Source organism: Plectropomus leopardus, chromosome 8 (assembly GCF_008729295.1).
Source record: "Plectropomus leopardus isolate mb chromosome 8, YSFRI_Pleo_2.0, whole genome shotgun sequence".
Taxonomy (NCBI): domain Eukaryota; kingdom Metazoa; phylum Chordata; class Actinopteri; order Perciformes; family Serranidae; genus Plectropomus; species Plectropomus leopardus.
Genome location: NC_056470.1, coordinates 4709300 through 4722387, shown reverse-complemented (window position 1 = coordinate 4722387; position 13088 = coordinate 4709300). Strand labels below are relative to the sequence as shown.

General features: G+C 41.1%; 1 protein-coding gene across 1 annotated transcript in view; it reads left to right on the top strand.

Annotated features, from left to right (window-relative positions):
• The window catches only part of LOC121947536 (rho guanine nucleotide exchange factor 10-like protein), an 83656-nt gene that overhangs the window by 39187 nt on the left and 31381 nt on the right, over positions 1–13088 (top strand). The window lies entirely within an intron of this gene.

Genomic DNA, 13088 nt, shown 5'->3' with positions numbered 1-13088 from the left:
AGTGAAACCATGTTGAAATAATTGATGTTGCATGACTTTAGAAGGCAGGAGGTAGATTTATTGGTCATTTTTTAAACCAAGTTTAAAAAAACGAAATTACTTTTGTCCTTCATCCTGCTACATCTTTGGAGTTGAAGGATGAGTTGATTAAAATCAGTAGCTACTATGAAAATTCCATCCAATCAGACTTGGTAGAGGAGAAGCTCTCGGTCAAAGTCAGGTCAGCCTCACCCTGATGCCGGCTCTCCTCCTCCTCTTTGTCCGCCACTTTCGATTTTCTTTTTCCCCTCTGGTTTGAATTGTCACTCGGCATATGCCAAATGGGGCTCATACTCTTTGGAGATTTCAATCACCTGCCAACTAACATGCTGACAAACTCACATGAAGCAGGTTGAAGGAGTTTTTCTCTTGGTTGCTGCAAGTAGAAAAAACTCTCACCCTCCCAGGGTGAGTGCTATGTTCAGAATTCTTAAAAGCAACTCAATAAACAGTAAATAACTGAATGTCCACACAGAATTTAGAATTTTGAATCCAAACCTTTAGTGAATCTTTTCAAGCAATGAGCAGTTACAGAGCTCTGGATCAGAAATACCTCTCCCTAGCCAATAACATCAGCTAGTCAGCCTGCATTCTGACAACCTGTCTTTCCCTGATCCAGTCTTTTATACTATTTACAATGAGGAAATGTGAATGAAGGTAGTATCATCTTCTGGTTGGTTCCCCTCATTATCTGGCTCCCCTTTCAGCATGGCATCGTCTTTGGATTGGTCAACTTCAAGGGCAATCCCTTATCAGGAATTGTTTTTCTCTTCTGGGTGTCCTGTTGAACAAAATCATAGATACCACACATCCACGCCCTTTGACCCACATCCATTCCGCACATCTCCTCCTCTTATCTCCACATATCAAGTTCTCTTCACGTCATGCTCCCACTCTCACAACTGACCCTCAAGGTTAGATTATCATCCAGGACACTGATCATGCAGAAATATATCTTCTCTCTTATATCATATTTGAACATTATGTTTCATCTTTCTTTAAGGGGTGAACATGAACACTGAATCATGTACTTACATACTCCAACAAGGTGGTCAAAGAAAAAAACAGAGGGGGGTCCATTCTGGATCTGATCATAACCATCTCACTGACTACCACAAAACCCCCACTGTTGTGGCCCCACTTGGTTGCAATGACCACAACACTCTACTGTTATCTTCCTATAACCAACCAGGGAAAAGAACAGAGATGTAGTGGAAAACAGGGAGGCTGAAGGGGCATTATCGAAAGGAAGCCTTGGAGTGGTGCATGTCCAGCACTGACTGAATATGAGGCAGAAAACATCTTCAAGGTTGAGATTTTTAACTCTGCAATACAGATTGCCCTTGATGTCTGCATGCCTTTAAAGAGGAAGAAAACAACCACACTTGACAAGCCATAGATGACTGACCAAATAAAAGTCGCCATCAAAATAAGGCAAAAACTATTTTATAGGCGGGCAAAGACAGAGAAATGAAGTAGCATGAGAAACAAAGTGAAAGGCTTATAAAAACTGCATAGGAAAAATAATACAGAAACAAAATTCAGGACCTAAAAAAGAAAAACCACAAGGAATGGTGGGACTTCATAAACAAAGGCTTGGGAGGGGTGAAAACTTTGCTGAAGCATGGACAAGCTCCACCACCCTCTCCCCATCACTCTCAGGAAATACGGAAATACAGGAAAAGTTCATCATGAACAAACTCATCCTGATAGTAATCTCTGAATGCAAAAAGCAATATGCTAACCCCCACAAAGCCATAGCGGAGGTGTGAATGGCTCTCATTAGCATTTGATTGACAATCGCATCTGGCCTGGCTGGTCTCCCACAGACAACCATTGAATGAAACCACAGACTTATTCTATTCTATTCTATTCTATTCTATTCTATTCTATTCTATTCTATTCTATTACTGAAGATACCTGTCACGGTATCATTTGAGAAAAAGACGCATTTGCCAGGAACATATTGAAAATAGTAAAGCTTTATTTAAAAAAAACCCCCAAAAGAACAAAAAGCAACACAGCAGAGTTGTTCTTATTACATGAGATGCTTGAAATGTAGGCTATCTTTGCTGCTTTGGGGTTGTATGCAATTGGTGCCGGTTTGTCTGAGGGTGGCCCAATACGCAGCCTTTTGTGGTGTGTTGCTGCATAATTTGGGTTCCCTTCTAGTTTTTGCTGACGAACAGCATATAGTTCAGAGAGCTCCTCTTCCTCTTCCTCTCCTCTGGAAGGACAGGAAGTCTCCGTTGTCACCACTACCAAATATCTGGGTCTCCACATGGACTATGACCACAGCTGTGGTCAAAAAACAGATGGAGGAGCATTTTGCAACTTATTAGGTTAATTGGCAATAGGTCAGTAACATGACTGGGTATAAAAAGAGCATTTTAGAGTCGCAGAGTCTCTCAGAAGCATAGATTGGCAGAGGTTCACCAATCTGCAAAAAACTGCATCTAAAAATTGTGGGAACAATTTCAGAAAAATACTCCTCAACGTGGGCAGCACGTGGTTCTGGTTAGCACTGTTGCCTCACAGCAAGAGGGTCCCTGGTTCGAAACCCGGTTGGACCGGGGTTCGGTCCATGGGCGGGGGCCCTTCTGTGCGGAGTTTGCATGTTCTACCTGTGTCTGCGTGGGTTCTCTCCGGGGTCTCCGGCTTCCTCCCACAGTCCAAGACATGCAGCTCAGGTTGATTGGTGACTCTGAATTGCCCTTAGGTGTGACTGTGAGCGTGTATGGTTGTCCGTCTCTATGTGTCGGCCCTGCGATAGTCTGGCGACCTGTCCAGGGTGTACCCCGCCTTCCACCCGATGACAGTTGGGACTGGCTCCAGCCCCCCCCACCAACAACCCTGACGAGGACAAGCAGTTACAGAAAATGACTGACTGACTGCTGCTCCTCAACGTAAAATTGCAAAGACTTTGAATATCACACTATCTACATTCCATAATATCATCAATGGATTCAGAGAATCTGGAGAAATCTCTGTGCACAAGGGACAAGGAAGGTCAATATTGGATGCCTGTGATCTTCGGGCCTGCATTAAAAATCGGCATGATTCTGTACTGGAAATAACTGCATGGGCTCAGGAACACCTCTGAAATCATTGTCTGTTAACACAGTTCGCCATGCAATCCACAAATACAAGTTAAAGCTGTATCATGCAAAGAAGGAGCTGAGGCAAAATGGAAAACTGTTCTGTGGTCAGATGAGCTGAAATTCTTTTTTGAAAACCCACATACTGCATCCATCACAACAGCAACAAGGCTTCGCAGTAGAATAGTCCGGGTGCTGAACTGGCCTGTCTGCAGTCCAGACATTTCCATAATGGAACTCATTTGGCACATTTTAAAACGAGAAATTCGGCAAAGAAGGCCCAGGAGATTGAGCAGATAAAATCCTACATCAGACAAGAATGGGACAGCATTCCTCTCCATACTCCAGCAAATAATCTTCACTTTTCATATATTTACAGACTGTTGTTTAAACAATGGTAAACATGGCCCTGTTCCAACTTTTTTGAGGGGTGTTGCGCCATGAAATTCTAAATTACATTTCTTTTTGTTTTGCTAAATGGTGCATTTTCTTAGTTTAAACATTTGAGATGTTTTCTTTGTTCTATTTTTAATAAAATATGGGTTTATGAGATTTGCAAATCATTACATCCTTTTTAATTTACATTTTACACCCAACTTTTTGAGAATTGGTCTTGTATAATGTGCTTTGTTAGTTCTGCTTTTATTCAGTTTTTAACTTTGAGCATGAATATATAAACTCAAACTCAAACTCAAACCAGTGGGATCCTCTTGCGATCTACTGCGTTTAGTCCAAGACCCACACAACTAGCGATGTTGATATCATAGAAAAATTATGCTTCAGCAGAAGGAGTCATGGTGTTGAAAGAAAAAGAAAAATATAGCAAAAAAGAGGTAAGAATTTGAGGAGCTACAGGCTGCTGCATCTACATGCGCTGCAGTTGTCACATAGTTACTTATTACTACTTACTTATTGATTTTAAAAAGCATTTCTCATGTTACAAAACCACTGAGAGTGAAATTTGTGTTTTGGATGTTCTTATCACACTGTCTGTGATGTGTCGGTGTTTTTACTCCAGTGCATAGATCTGACACCTGCCCGCCCACTATCATCATAATTATCTGCTCTGAGTGCCAAAGCATCCAAGTTGGCAGCATAACATGGAATTCTGGGGAACCTCTGTAGACAGTAATCATATATTTTCAAATTCATAAAAGGTACCTAAATTCATGTACATGCAGGATATTACTACATTCATTCCTATCCTATAAGATGCCATGTTTAGTTATGTCAGTGACAAATGGTACTTTGCCATCCACGTAACAAGCCACTTTTTTCCCTCTGATAATATTACATATCATTGCAATTTTATATCATAGATTATTGAGATTTTCTTTGCCAAATTGAGTCAAATGCTTTATTGAAATCGACAAAACATCTTCTTGTTTTGGTGGAAATGTTTATTAACAAGGGTGTGGAGAGTATAGATATGGTTAGATATAGTTCTATGTTGTGGTGTAAATCCAATCTGACTCTTGTTCAGGACATTATGTTCTCTGAGGAAGTCTTGCAATCGGCTGTTGAGGATGCTGCAGAATAACTTATATATAACAGACTCTTCATTTGTGGCAAGCTGATGACTCTTCAGTTGTAGCAAGCTGATGTTGCTCATGCTGCTCCCTTTTAATTCTGAGTGTTCTTCTGTATAATTTTGGTGTTAGTGTTTCCCAATATTGGAGGTGGAGCTCAGGATTGTCCGGTTGTCTGTGTTTTGCTCAGATGTCTGCAGTCTGTGTCAAACCACTTTTCAGACCCAGTGCTCTACATAGCTGCAATAGTTGGTGTCCACTTTTGTTGACAGTTTTGTCAAAACTTGTTCCTGTGGATCCAGGGGGATGCTGATCTGGTCAGTTTTGTTTGTCTCCCTGTGGGTTAATAGAATCTGTTTCTATAGCAGTCCTGGCATTAAGGTCCCCACAGATCAGTGCATTTCCTTGGGCCTGGTAGTGACTAATTTCGTCTTCAAGAATGGAGAAAGAATTTTCATTATAATAAGGGGATTCTCACGGGGGGATATATGCTGCACACATGATGATGTCTCTACCTCCAGGCATATGACCATATTGATCATATGAGGTTTGCAATCCACTAATATGAAATAGTTTTAACGCTTTTGTGTTTTGTGTATGTTTTCTTTCTTTTTTTTTAACTGTACAAAAGAAAAACAAACAATGAGTTCCTGAGAGTTTTCTGTTGTGATACCTGACCCCATCAGATGAGAGCAGAGCAGGCTGAGGATCTGCTGGATGTCTCTCAATTCGTTGTGTGTGTGTGCATGGGGGGTTACCTCTGTTATCTTTTATTTATATCGGACCAAACGATCCAACACATTTCCCACAACAAAAAGCTGCTCTTATTACATAAAGTGTAATACATAAAGTGCCTTTAAAGTGCCCCAAAATTCTCTGCTGATTTCACAGATTTTGGTACTAGCAAGTTCAATATAAAACAAATAGCTTATTCTGCTTATTCAGAAATAATAAATAAAGACTTCCAAACAAAATCCTTTACAAATAACTTATTTTAATTAAAATCCTCAGCTGTTTGCTGAGTTCTGTAGGTTTAATACAAAAAGAACTATTAGCTTGTTCAGCTTATTCAATCTGATCTAGTATAAAGGATACTTCATTCAGTTATAATAAATACTTCTAAACAAAGTATTCAATGGGCAGCTCAACCCTGAAGAGTGAACCTCACGCTCAATGACAGTAGCCAGCGAGTTAGCTGCTGCCATGTTGGCTAATAGTCTGTTATGAGTCTGTCCTTAAAACTGTGTGGGGGCGTCTTTTTCTGTTCAAGCCAACTTCCGGGTGCTGCGGTTGTGTTTCTATGATTTCGCTATCATGTAAAATAGTTGATTTTTGAACATTTGGTAAGCCTTATTGATCGTCATGAGTCGCAATGCATTGTGTCTAAGAATCGATGTATTGGCACACCCCTTGTTCCCAGATTGCAGTTGGAGTTATGAGGATGACGATGTCCAGCTTCTCCCTCTCCTGTGCTGGTCTGGGGAGATGAGGGGTGGTGTTGATCTGTGGAATGGGTGGGAAGCTGGATGGAGTGTTGGTTTTTGACCCAGAGGTGGGGCTGGGGGTGGAGGGATGCTGATGAGTTGGGGAATCTTGGTTGCTCTCAGTGGGTCCTTCAGGATTTTGTTTGTGGACTGGATTTGAGTCCTACTGCTCTTTCACGGCCTGCAGAGCTCTGTCTCTCACATGAGGCTTTTCTGACAGGTTTGTGAGTTCTCTCCTGTAGCTCCCTCTCTCCTCCTCTGTTAAAACTGTCACCTTTGCAGCGTTGTTCTCCCTGTCCTGTTGCAGCTCTCTTATCTCAGTCCTCAGGTTGGTCAGCTCTCTCCTGTAGCTGGTTCTGCCCTGCTTCAGCTTGGTCAGCTCAGAGCTGATGATAGAGGTGTCTTGCTGCACTGTGATATCCAGGTTTGTTTGTTGGCTGACCAGCTATCTCAATTGTACAAGTTCTCTCTCCAATTCTGTAAATTTCACCTTAATTTCTTTGATGGTGAGGTACAGCTGGAGGTCCTGGTCCAGTTCTGTGCTGATGGGCCAATTCCCAGCAGTGGGACAGCTGGGAGTGGGGGTGCTGTCCCTTAGAAAGTCACGCTCAAATTGTATGAGGTTCCCTTGCACCATGACAGTCCCATTCATGACAGCTTAAGCCCTGGGGCTCTGCAGCTCTAGTGCTGCTATTCTTGTAACTCCTTAGCAATTGTTGCTGGGGCCAGGTTTGTTTTTAGCGAGCTTGCAGTTTCATCACTACCTAGCTTGATTATGCTTAATATTTAGCAGTTATTGTTGGAGAATGTATAAATCCTTTTTTAGGATGTATTGTCTCTCAGATGCTCTCACTCACTTGAGTCTTTAACTGCTGTCCTCTTCTCAGCTTGATTTTAGTTCACCAGCTGGACAGTGGAGTTAGCTGTCAGTTGGCCATTGGTTAGCATTTCTGTTGAGCCTCTCAGTAGAGGGGTGTTCTTGCTTCCAGGAAAGGCAGTTTTTTCAATAATTATTTCCTCTTCTTTCCTCTTTTAATTTTGTCAGGAAACTTGAAGTTTATCTCATTTTAAGACTGAAAAGAGTACATATCTTCAGGAACTCATGAAGATAGCAGCTTTCTCTCTCAGAATGTCAGAATCTCTCTCTCCCTCTCACGCTTCCTCACTAGTATGGATGCACAAGCATCCACACTATTGTTATCCAAATCTTTACTCTTATTTCACCTTCCGTAAGTTTTTCGCTGGCTAACTTGTTCTGCATACTTTGTGTTATTTAAACCATTCAACTATCAGAACGTTCAGCTCGTTCAGGACATTATTGCTATGACTTTTCTAATTTCTACTCTTTCAACTTTATAAAATATTAAGCTTTTTAAAACCTTTTTTACCATTTAATGAATGGGAAAATTTTGCAAATTCTCTTCAACCCACTCCACTTTCAAATTCTACTGCTTCCACATACTTTCAGCTCGAGACTCCATTTAACTGTTTAACGGGTCACAAGGTCTTCAACTCTTGTGGTATGATTCAGCTCTTTTGTATCTTTTACAATTTTTGAGTTTTGGCAATTTAAGTTTTATGCTCTTTTTTAGTCAAGTCAAGTCAAGTCAATTTTATTTATAGAGCCCATTATCACAAAACATGGTTTGCCTCAGAGGGCTTTACAGTGTACGACATCCCTCTGCCCTTAGACCCTCACATCACCCAAGGAAAAACTCCAGAAAAAGAACCCCTGTAACGGGGAAAAAAAAAAGGAAGAAACCTCAGGAAGAGAGGTAGAGGATGATGAGGGATCCCTCTTCCAGGATGGACAGACGTGCAATAGATAATGAAATACAATAATGGCAAAAAGGAAAGAGAAAGAGAGAGGGGGAGAGAGGTACAGCAATAACATAAACAGATGCATGTCATATTACAATAACGATAGATGTGAAATTATTAATTACACTCTATAATGATGTTGAGGGTGATGATAAGAGTCTCATGCGTATATTGATAGGGAGGTGTCCAAAGGCAAGATCACAGCATCAGCGCAACCAGGACCAGAGCACGATCAGGGCGAGCGGGGGGTACAGTATCAGTACAGCCACAGCACGAGCGCAACCAAAGGCAGGGTCTCAGCATCAGCACGGCTATCACCACGGTCAGATACAGTCATGGTTACAGACAGGATCCGGGAAAACTAGGAAACAAGGGAGCAGGAATGCTCCCGATAGGCAGCGGGAATAGCGTAGTGCAGTTCAACAGACCCAGGCTCCGTAATCGCGAGCCCCAGGTAGTGACAGTACCACATGGCTATCACAGATGTAAGGCTAAGCTAAACTACTGAGGCTAAGCTAAGCTTGCAAACGGCAATGCAGTTAACAGACATGCATGATTTTCCGATGGCGGCGTTGAGAGAAGGAAAAGGAGCTCAGCTTATCATAGGAAGTTCCCCGGCAGGTTAAACCTATGTCAGCCTAACTATGGGCTGGTCCAGGCAACCTGAGCCAGTCCTAATTATAAGCTTTATCAAAGAGGAAGGCCTTAAGTCTACCCTTAAAAGTTGAAACTGTGTCTGCCTCCCTGACTGAAATTGGAAGATGGTTCCGTAGGAGAGGAGCGTGGTAGCTGAAGGCTCTGGTTCCTATCTTACTTTTGGAAACTTTGGGAACCACAAGTAACCCTGCATTTTCAGAGCGCAGTGATCTTGAGGGTTGGTAAGGAGCTATGAGCTGCGACAGATAGGATGGAGCAAGACCATTTAGAGCTTTGTAAGTAAGGAGGAGGATTTTAAATTCAGTCCTGGATTTCACAGGGAGCCAGTGCAAAGAAGCTGAAACAGGAGAAATATGATCAATTTTCTTGCTCCCCATCAGAACACGAGCAGCGGCGTTCTGCACCAGGTGGAGAGACCTAAGATTTGTTGGGGCAACCAAATAATAGGGAGTTACAGTAATCCAGCCTAGAGGTGACAAATGCATGTACTAAGTTTTCATTTTTGCTTTGTTACGCAAGTGAAAGAAAGCCGTCCTTTAAGTTTGTTTTATATGGGAGGCAAAAGATAAATCTTGATCAAATAAAACTCTGAGGTTCTGTACAGTTGTGCTAGAGGCCAGGGTAATGCCATCTAGAGAAATTACATTGTTGGAAAATGAGCTTCTGAGATGTTTGGGGCCAAGAACAATAACTTCAGTTTTGTCTGAATTCAACATCAAGAAATTACAGCTCATCCAGGCTTTTACATCCTTAAGACATGTTTGAAGTCTAGATAGTTGATCAGTTTCATCTGGTTTCATATATAGATATATTTGCGTATTTTCACCATAACAATGGAAATTTATAGAGTGTTTTCTAATTATGTTGCCTAGAGGAAGCATATAAAGTAAAAAGGATTGGTCCAAGCTCAGAACCCTGTGGTACTCCGAAGCAGACCTTAGTATGTGTGGAGGGTTGATCGTTGATGTGAACAAATTGGGAACAATCTGATAAGTATGACTTAAACCAGGCTAGTGCCATTCCTTTAAGGCCAATTAAGTTATCCAGTCTGTGCAGTAAGATTTGATGGTCAATGGTGTTAAATGCAGCACTGAGATCTAATAGGATTAAAACAGAGACCAGACCTTTGTCAGAAGCGATAAATAAGTCGCTATTAATTTTTGCAAGTGCCGGTTCTCTGTACTATGATGAACTCTGAAGCCTGACTGAAAGTTTTTGAATAAACTATTATCTTGGAGAAAATCACAGAGTTGATGAGCAACCACTCTCTCAAGGATTTTAAAAATACAGGGGAGATTAGATATCGGTCTATAGTTAGCTAAAATCTCAGGATCGAGAGTGGGCTTCTTTAGAAGAGGTTTAATGACAGCTACTTTAAAGGACTGTGGTACATCGCCTGTTAATAAAGACGCATTGATTATATCTAATAACGAGTTGTCTAATAAGGGCAAAACTTTCTTAAGTTGCTTAGTTGGGATGGGGTCTAGCAGGCATGTTGATGACTTAGATACAGAAATCAAAGTGTAGAGTCGATGAAAGTTAATGGGGGAGAAACGGTCCAAATAAATTTCAGGCTTTGCCATATCCAGGCAATCTGTGTCCGGGGTCAGGTCAGGTAAGGGCAAGAGGTGATGGATTTAATCTTGATTAGTTATAATATTATCATTAAAGAAAGTCATAAAGTTGTCACTGCATAGGGCCGAGGGAATACAAGGCGTGAATGTTGGAGGTCAGAGCATTTGACATCACGAACAAGCTTCCGCACTCTAGATATCTCTGTCTCTGCTCTTTCACAAATGCTGCCCACAGTATAAGGTCTTCATACACAATCTGTACATCACAACGGAGGAAAACTTGTGCCAGTCGGAGAAAAGTAGGTTTGAAAGCTGACCCAAAAAATTCCCCATTTACTCCAATACAATCTGAGATGAGAAATTTCTGGAAATTTGCTGCCACAAGCTTATTCTTACACAAGGATTTGGGATATGTAGCAGATATTTTTTCAGGCAAATTTGGTATTTCTGGGTTCATTACGACCTCTTTTCACATTGTAATATTTTGACAATTTGGTGAAAGGTATGGCTGTAAAATGGAGGAGTTTGACAGGGTTGTTTCCATCAAATTCAACTGAGGAGGGGTGCACCTGGGCCATTAACTACCATGGCAACGGGCACTTATACACACACAGAGTGCCATCCTGGTATGTGCGTGACTCTTCCAATACAAAGATGCCTTTTTGTGATGTCATTAATGGTTAACTGACCCTTTATATTGCCATCATGTGGCCCCTCAGGTGGAGGAGGCCCTTAATTGGCCCTTTCTCTCTCTCCTCATCTCTATGTCTGTCTTTCTGTCTCTCTGTCTTTCTTACTCTCTGTATCTGTCTCTCTCTCTGTCTCAGTCTTTCTGCCTGTTTCTGTCTTTCTCTGTCTGTTTCTTTCACTCTCTGTCTCTGTCTTTCTATATGTCTGTCTTTCTATCTTTCTCTTTCTCTTCATCACTTTGTCTGTCTTTCTGTCTCTCTCTGTCTTTCTTACTCTCTCTCTCTCTGTCTTTTTGTCTGTCTCTGTCTTTCTATCTGTCTGTCTTTCTACCTCTCTCTATCTTCATCTCTTTGTCTTTCTTTCTGTGTCTCCCTGTGTTTCTTACTTTCTGTGTCTGTCTCTCTCTCTGTCAATTTATTTGTGTCTTTCTACCTTTCTCTTTCTTCATCTCTTTGTCTGTCTTTCTGTGTCTCTCTGTCTCTCTTACTCACTGTATCTGTCTCTCTTTCTGTCTGTCTTTCTATCCATCTGTCTTTCTCCCTTTCTCCCTCTCTTCATCTCCGTGTCTGTCTTTCTGTGTCTCTCTGTCTGTCTTCCCGTTGCAATATTTTGACTATTTGGTGAAAGGTATGGCTGTAAAATGGAGGAGTTTGATAGGGACATTTCCATCAAATTCAACTGCCTCCTTTGAGCTGACCTGAGATGAGACAGGGGAGAAGAGGGGTGCACGTGGGCCATTAATTACCATAGCAACAGGCACTTACACACACACACAGAGTGCCATCCTGGTGTGTGCGTGACTTTTCCAATACAAAGATACCAGTTAGTGATGCCTGGTCTACTTGTCCAATAGTAATTTATGGTTAACTGACCCTTTATATTACCAGCATTGGCCCTTGTGGTCCCTCAGGTGGAGTGGGCTCTTATTTGGCCTTTGTGGCCAATTAAAGTTGTTAGTTAGTAATTAATGTTTCCACTTGGGGGACCTCCGAAAGGAGGGACCACAAGTAAGCCATTGATTGGCCTTTGTGGCCCCTCAGGTGGACAGGGCCCTTAATTGGCCCTTGTGGCCTCTTAAGTGTCTTTGTCTTTGTCTTTGTCTATTTCTCTGTCTGCCTCTAATACTGCTCCTTGTAGCAGTGATAGAAGTACTGCTACCTCCTCTACTTCCCAAACTAAAACTACTACTTCTATGGCTAACAATAATGCTAGTAATACTATGACTACTACTTCTACGGCTAACACTCATGCTACTAATACTACTAGTACTATTTCTCCTGTACTTTCTGGTTAGCTGCTACCTCTGCATACTTTAAGCTACAGAAACCATTTTATTGTCAAAATATTGTGCTCTTCAAGGACATTTATGCCTCTCATTTTATTTTCTACATTTTATGCCTAAAATATTAAACATTGATTATTTTAATCTTTTCAGTTGACATCAACTTCTAAATTCTTCACTTTTCAGAGTTCAGCTTTCATTTCTGCCAATTTTTCAGATATGTCCGTCAATTTGTAATACATCTCTGCATTTTTAGCAGTAAATTTATGCATTTTCAAACATGCTCTCAAATTGGTTTCAGCTGTTAGCGTCCACATGCATTTTCAGCGGGAAATGCATTTTCTGGTTCTCTCTCTCCCTCTCCCTCCTTCTCGCTCTCCCTCTTCCTTGTAGCAGTAATTAATTAACTAAGTTAGAATTCGGATTTTGCGCTTGTTAAATTAAAAGGGGCACCATTTTCTATTTAGGAGAAGAATAAATATAAGTTATAACCATTTCAAAACATATTATCACTTTAATCAATCTCACAATCTTTACCATTTATCCTGTAGACATGGATCTTGTGTCTCTCACGAAATAATATCCACACACAATAATTTGGTGATAAATGAAATCTTTTTATTTAAGGAAATGGGGAGCAAATAGAGGAAGGAATATGGCATATAAGTGAAGTTGAACAAATTAAAATACAAGAATGTCTGACTGACCAAACTGACATTAAAAAAGCATCAAAGAGATTTAAAAAGAAAAGGCTCCGAAAAAGTTAATGTTAAGCACAGCTCTGCTGAGTAGTTGCGGCTCCTCTTGCAAAATTGAAGAAAATGAAAAGGGTGTGAGCGAGGATACACGAAAAGTGCCACAGTGAAAGGGAAAGTAGAAAGAAGTCCAAAGCTGAGGGCTCACTAACTTAATCT